General features: G+C 39.8%; 1 protein-coding gene across 1 annotated transcript in view; it reads right to left on the bottom strand.

Annotated features, from left to right (window-relative positions):
- The window catches only part of LOC148903852 (forkhead box protein J3-like), a 45,992-nt gene extending 44,005 nt beyond the window's left edge, over window positions 1-1,987 (bottom strand). Inside the window, exon 1 of the mRNA XM_089009919.1 lies at window positions 1,692-1,987. The gene's annotated coding sequence lies outside the window, so the exon portion shown is untranslated. The remainder of the gene's footprint in view (window positions 1-1,691) is intronic.
- Between the last annotated feature and the right edge of the window lie 4,538 nt (window positions 1,988-6,525).

Here is a 6,525-nt window from a genome sequence, read left to right on the forward strand (position 1 = left end):
CTCATGATGATGTTACTGCGCAAGGTCTTTGAAGTTAGAAGATATTTAAGTACTCATTAGTTACTCAATTCAATTTCCGTTAACAACCATTTGTATTCATTGGTTGTCATAGGATTCATTTTTAATTTTTTACACGAACACCCAGAAATCATTATCACACTATAACATGAGTACAGAGTTGTGATTATCACACTACTGCATTCAGCAATTCATAATAACACAGTCCGTACAATGTTTTTCTCACAGTCATTATATTATTAGGCTTCAAAGATCAAGTTCACATGAGGCACAGAGCACAAGTACGAGTCATTGACAGACTGTGGCCAAGTCCTTCGCCTCACTGGGGGAAAAGCATATTTTGGATTCGCTTTTTTTGAAACGCACCACCGAAAATGAAGTACTTTTTTCATCCTTGATTACATTCTGTGGTACAATCACCCACTACCGAGTCATCATTGTGATGTCCTGATTGCAAAAGTACTTGCTCGTTTTGGAGTTGCTCCATTATGGCGCTAGTACCCATTTACGATTAGCATGCTATTAATTATTGCTCCATGGAATGACTAGTCAATAGGCATGACCCTATGACGAACATTGCACATGGACTGTAGAGTTCTTATAATCTTATAATCAATTCGCAACATTACAGTTCCCAGTGGCCATTTACAACACATTGGTCTTTACGACACTTTAATGGACTCATGCTATTATACAAGTACACGGTGATGTGAGTACCGTATATAATTTGTCATTACTATGCAATTATTACCATGTTAGTACTGTACTTAGTTATTGCTATATATAATAAATAACTTTGCTGCTGTGACATGTAAATTTCTTCACACTGCAAGACAAATAAAGGTAAATCCATTCCAATAAAATGAGCCATATTGTCTTCCAACCTACATAAGCAATTGGAGAATTCTGTACTCACCCAGAAAACCGACATCACTATCAGCCGTTCTTTTTGCTACACCTGCCAAAATGTACAAAGCGCCTCTGGCAGTGTTGGTTGGCCCAGTGGCTGACCACGCTTTGCATGCTGAGAGACACTCAAAAAACAGACTCATAAGGGGAAATCAATAGCAACCACCTGCTGCCATTACTTGAACCGAAAAATGTTGTTGAATTGCTCTTTAATTCCTCATGATTGTCAATAACAGCGGCATGGTCAAATATTACATGAAACCAAATGTGGTACTTCAAATGTAAATCATAAGCACGTGATGGAAAAGTGATTCTGACCTTTCTGGTGTAACTTTGCCGCGGATATATTTGCAAAGGTCACGTCCTCCAATCGTGCTTGGTGTCGTGAAAAAAATAAGAAGCAGTCGCCCCGAAGCACACAAGACACGATGCAGGTTGTGCTCACACGCGCACAACACAATTGCGACGGTCTACCACTCAATTCAATTGGCCACATGGGCAATTGTTTCTATAAGCAGAACCGCAAGGGCATCAGTCATACAGTCGAGCTTCTGTGCAAGGTTACGACAGCAAGCTTCTAGAAGTTTACTTTACCAGACATATATTTGGGGGCAGCTCGAAGAGGGACACAATGATATGCATGCATGCCTGCCATGTATGTTGGTGCATGTCATTTGCTCAAACCTCGCCGCATTCCCGAAACGCCGAAAATCGGTGATAAGATTATCACCTGACATTTCTAATTGGCAACGCAGACAACTCACCGTGAAGAGTACACACGAAGCGGGTTTAAATTTTCGCACGCCGGCTCGAAAGCTCCCAGACTGTGGCTGTCCTGCACTTCCCAAACGTGACTCGACGACAAAAGCTCCCGGTTGACGTCTGCTTCCTGTCACCGCCGGGGCGGCGTGCCGAGTGCTCGTCAAGGGTGTCACTCGCCGCTGCTGTGGTCATCCGACTGTCAAGAGGAACGCCCTCGGCCCGACATCGGTGTCTGACTCGAGTCGGCTGGGGAGACCCGAAGGGACCCGCTCTCCTGACTTCACTCCGCCGTTAATTTACCGGAACTACTTGCAAGGGCAGCCGAAGCACGGATTGGATAAATTCATACACCGCCGTCGGAATGATAGCAAGACATCTAAAATCTAGTCCCCCATATGCCTGAAGTGCTTATTATTATTATTATTAATAATAATAATATTTATAATAATAATAATAATAATAATAATAATAATAATAATAATAATAATAATAATAATAATAATAATAATAATAATAGGGCGTCCTGGTAGTCGAGTGGTTAGCACGCCAGCTTCACAGTGCAGAGGTCGGGAGTTCAAGACCCAGTCCAGCCTCCCTGAATGCAATTTGCATGTCCACCGGTTTCCTCCCACATTCCAAAAAAATAGTATGGCAGGTGATTGAGCACTCCAAATTGTCTCTATGTGTGAGAGTGACTGGATTTGGCCCTGAGATTGGCTTGCAACCAATTCAAAGGTGTCCTACCCTAGTCCAAAGACTCCCGGGATAGGCTCCACCACCGTCCCGCGACCCTAATGAGGATAAAGCGGGACGGAATTGATGGATGGATGGATGGATGGATGGATGGATGGATGGATGGATGGATGACCAGTTCTGGGTGTCTGTTAGAATTGCTATTTGTTTGTTTGTTTGTTTGTTTTTCAGGCAGAGGCTGGCATATCGGTGAACTTCCGTATTTCGCCAGCAGCAAATCCCGAAGTCGGTCATCATCATCAGTTTATTTCAGGCTGCCCAGTCCATCAGTCCGTCACTTTGTCAGTGTTATTTTACATGCACTTGTTTGGTCTTCATTTTAATCCCGCGTGCTTTTTACTGTCTTTGTGACTGATTTATTGCTTTATGGTTGTGTATATGTGATAGTTGATACATGTACAGCACTTTGCGTACAGTGGTGGCGGGTTGAAAGTGCTCAATAAATACAGGTGCGTTAAGAGTTAAATTTATTACTAAATTACATTTCATCACAGCTATTTTAAAACCTTAATAAAAAAACTGATTAGGATACAACACACCAAGTTAGAAGAAACAACATGAGAAGGTGGAGAAGCGAATGCGAAATAGTAAACTCATGTCAAAAGCAGAGTTGTGAAAGGCCAAGACCAAAATAAATATTGGAGTCATAGGAAAAACAATTTCAAGGCTTTTTTCCCCAATTTGTATGATTTTACTGTATGCTAGCCTTCAGTGCTACATCTGTTTATCCTTGACCACGATGTTGTGTTGTGAAGTGAAAAGAGAGTGTTCAATGTATCTGAGGTAGTCTGAAACTGTTCATATTTTTAGTATTTATGGACTGTTGCCATGTTTATCTAGGCTGAAGACTAGCGGGGGCTACTTTGTCCTTGAACGGCTAGGTTAGTGGAAGTCTACGGCCTGTACAAAACAGGCCTGATTTCTTTGCTCAAACGAGCGCTAGCAGTGTAGCTGTCTGTTCATGTTCTTTTTAAACAACTAGGTATTGCCCTCTTCTGGATTATAGGGACACTTGCAATGGATATTTTTCTTCTTTTCCTTTCGGCTTTTCCCTTCAAGGGGTCGCCACAGCAAATCAATGTCCTCCATCTTTAGAGGTTTGATCCGCATGTTAGTTTTGGCCAAGCTTTTACTTCGGATGCCCTTCCTGACACAACCCTCTGTATTTATCCGGGCTTGGGACAGGCACAAGAAGACTTACGTCCCTTTGTGGCTACAGAACAAGCAACTCGCTCAGTAAAAGACTCCCAAACACAAAATGGTCATCGGCACAGCAACATTCAAAGAAGCAAAAACTATACTCACCATTTGATGACAATGCTCTGATCTTACCGTGAAATGGGCATCTCTTTCCCTACATTCCATAACAAACCCAAATCAGGCGAGTGTCATTTTCAAATTGCAAACCCTCCAATTTTAGAAAAAAAGCAAGTCAAGCGGGAGGTTTTATTAGTATTTTTTTATGTATATTTTGTCTACATAAATTCAGTGCTTAGAAAGTGCAGTCAACACGTTGACATTGTATCATAAAACATGAAAATGTCAACTAACATCGATTTGCTATCCATTTGCCGTCTATTAGCTATCTAGCTAGCTGGCTATCTACAGTATTAGCTGTCTAGATAGCTATATATTAGCTATCTAGCTATTAGCTAGCTATATATAGTACTGAATTAGAAAGCTCGCTAGCTAATAGCCAGATTTCTATCTATTTGAGTTATTCCGGGTTGAGTAAAGTGACCTTGAGTTTTGAAAGCCGTTTCTATTTCTATAATAATAATAATAATAATAATAATAATAATAATAATAATAATAATAATAATAATAATAATAATAATAATACATTTCATTTATCTCCGTATCTATCCTCTTTTCTTCTCTCAGGGTTGCTTTTTATACATGTATCCTACTTCCTTGCAATTATGTTTTTTATTTTGTAGAACATGGCCATTTCACTGGATTTGGGGTTTTATAGTATAGTGGCTACTTTGCTACGTCAGGACATGCGTGACTTCCTGTGAAGGCCGTGACAGTCAATTGTGCTCTAGAACAGAATATATTGAAGGAAAATGCTCAATCATTAACTCATTCACTGCCATTCCCGAATTAATTCAGGTTTTGTTTTGTTTTTCTTGCTTGGGTGCCGACAAAGGTCTGGCCAGATCTCTGGCAATATTTTTTCCCTGGAGGAGTCAGCGTTTCCGTTTTTTCCATGTTAGTGCTTTGTTACAGCCTCAGCTGTTGTTAAAGCGCTATATAAATCAGTATGTGTGTATTGCATTGTATTTTGGACAGCCCCTTATTTCAAACTCATATAACTCCAGACCCATATAATTTAGGAATTAACTTTTTTCTGATGAAAGAAAAGAGTGTAAGTTTTCTTATGATGTACTGAATGTTTTTGTAACCCTAAATGTATGTAATCAATATTCTGTAGAATACAAGTGACAATGAAAAAACCCTGGCACTGGAGTGGACACATTTTTGCACATCGTCTGGCAGGCAATGAGTTAATTAATAAACATGGGAATGGTCTGAAAGACTTGAGCAAGTCAACATGTGAGTCCCTTAATGAAAAATAAGATGGTTTGGAGTGGTCAAAGTCAAAGTTTGGACTTGAATCCGCTGCTGTCTGATGAACAAAAAGCCATTCCTGCTTTAAAACTCTTCAGTGTTCCAGAATGAAAGCCATTCTGGAAGGTAGAGTATCTTTGTCTAATATTCACATTTGGTTTATGATCTTTAAAGTAGGCTTTGAATATAATGGGTGAATATTGGAATGTTGCTGTGCCGATGACTATTTTGTGTTTGGGAGCTTTTTACTGAGCGAGTTGCTTGTTCTGTAGCCACAAAGGGACATAAGTCTTCTTGTGCCGGTCCCAAGCCCGGATAAATACAGAGGGTTGTGTCAGGAAGGGCATCCGACGTAAAAGCTTGGCCAAAACAAATATGCGGATCAAAACTCTAAAGATGGAGGACACTGATTTGCCTTGGCGACCCCTTAAAGGGAAAAGCCGAAAGGAAAAGAAGAAGATCTTTAAAGTAGAGAAACTGAGAAACTTTGAGAAGGGTCACCCAATTTTTTATGGCACCGTAGCATGCAGCAACATTTGTGATTTGTACTACAGAGGGCGCTGTAGTCTGAAACAAACCTGTTGCAACATACGTCGCGTAGTTGAAGGGGCTCATAAATCTTGAAGGCTCTTGAAATGCGACGCGTTTGAAATACATGTACATATAATCAGAATGCTTTTATAATGTTTGCATAGCTGCTGTACACTTAATCTGGTTCATTTCAAAACAGCACAAGTAATGTCCAAAACAAGAAAGAGTCAACTGTCCAAAAATTGCTCAGAGGCAGAAAGGGAGGGTATACTTTAACGGAAGGGGGGGGGGGGGTATATTTCAAGAAACCGAAAGTTCAAACAACAATCAAAAGCACATTCCGATCGTGGTGAGGGGTGACAAACCTAAAATTGTTTCAAAAGTAGTGTTTCGGAACATGTATAGAGACGATGAAGTGTGTAACTGAAGCTGATATGAAAGTAAAAATAAAATATTGAAAAATATAGATCAATTAATATGGACATTTTTGTTGCTTCTTGGCGAATTTATGGGGTTTAGGTAAAATCCCAATGAATTACAGTACTATAAAACTTGTCTTAATATCACGCCAATTTTTTTAAGTAGTGCATGGTTCTTTTTCATTTTGAAATACACTTTTATTTATATAGCACTCTCATAGTGGCTGCCGCTTCAAAAAGAATCCGGCATACAAAACAATAACACAACTTAGCACACGTCATACAAAAGTGCATTTATCAAGTGATACGGGCTATAAACAGGTTTGTATTCTTCATACCCCTACGTTTTGTTGATGTTTTATTTAATTTTTTTTTTTTTTAATTAACACTATCCGATCCATTCAAAATACGTTTTATTGACACAAAAACAAAGGTGCAGTTATGCTGCACCTGCAGCATTTGATTATTTGTTTTGTGCACACTTCTTTCGGATTTGACCAGCAGGATCCCGCCTTGGACGCTTTGACCTTTGCAAATTTCCGGAGCGACTGTTTTTGGG

The sequence above is a fragment of the Hippocampus bargibanti genome, linkage group LG01 (assembly GCF_051943395.1).
Source record: "Hippocampus bargibanti isolate YZ-2025 linkage group LG01, ASM5194339v1, whole genome shotgun sequence".
Classification (NCBI taxonomy): Eukaryota; Metazoa; Chordata; class Actinopteri; order Syngnathiformes; family Syngnathidae; genus Hippocampus; species Hippocampus bargibanti.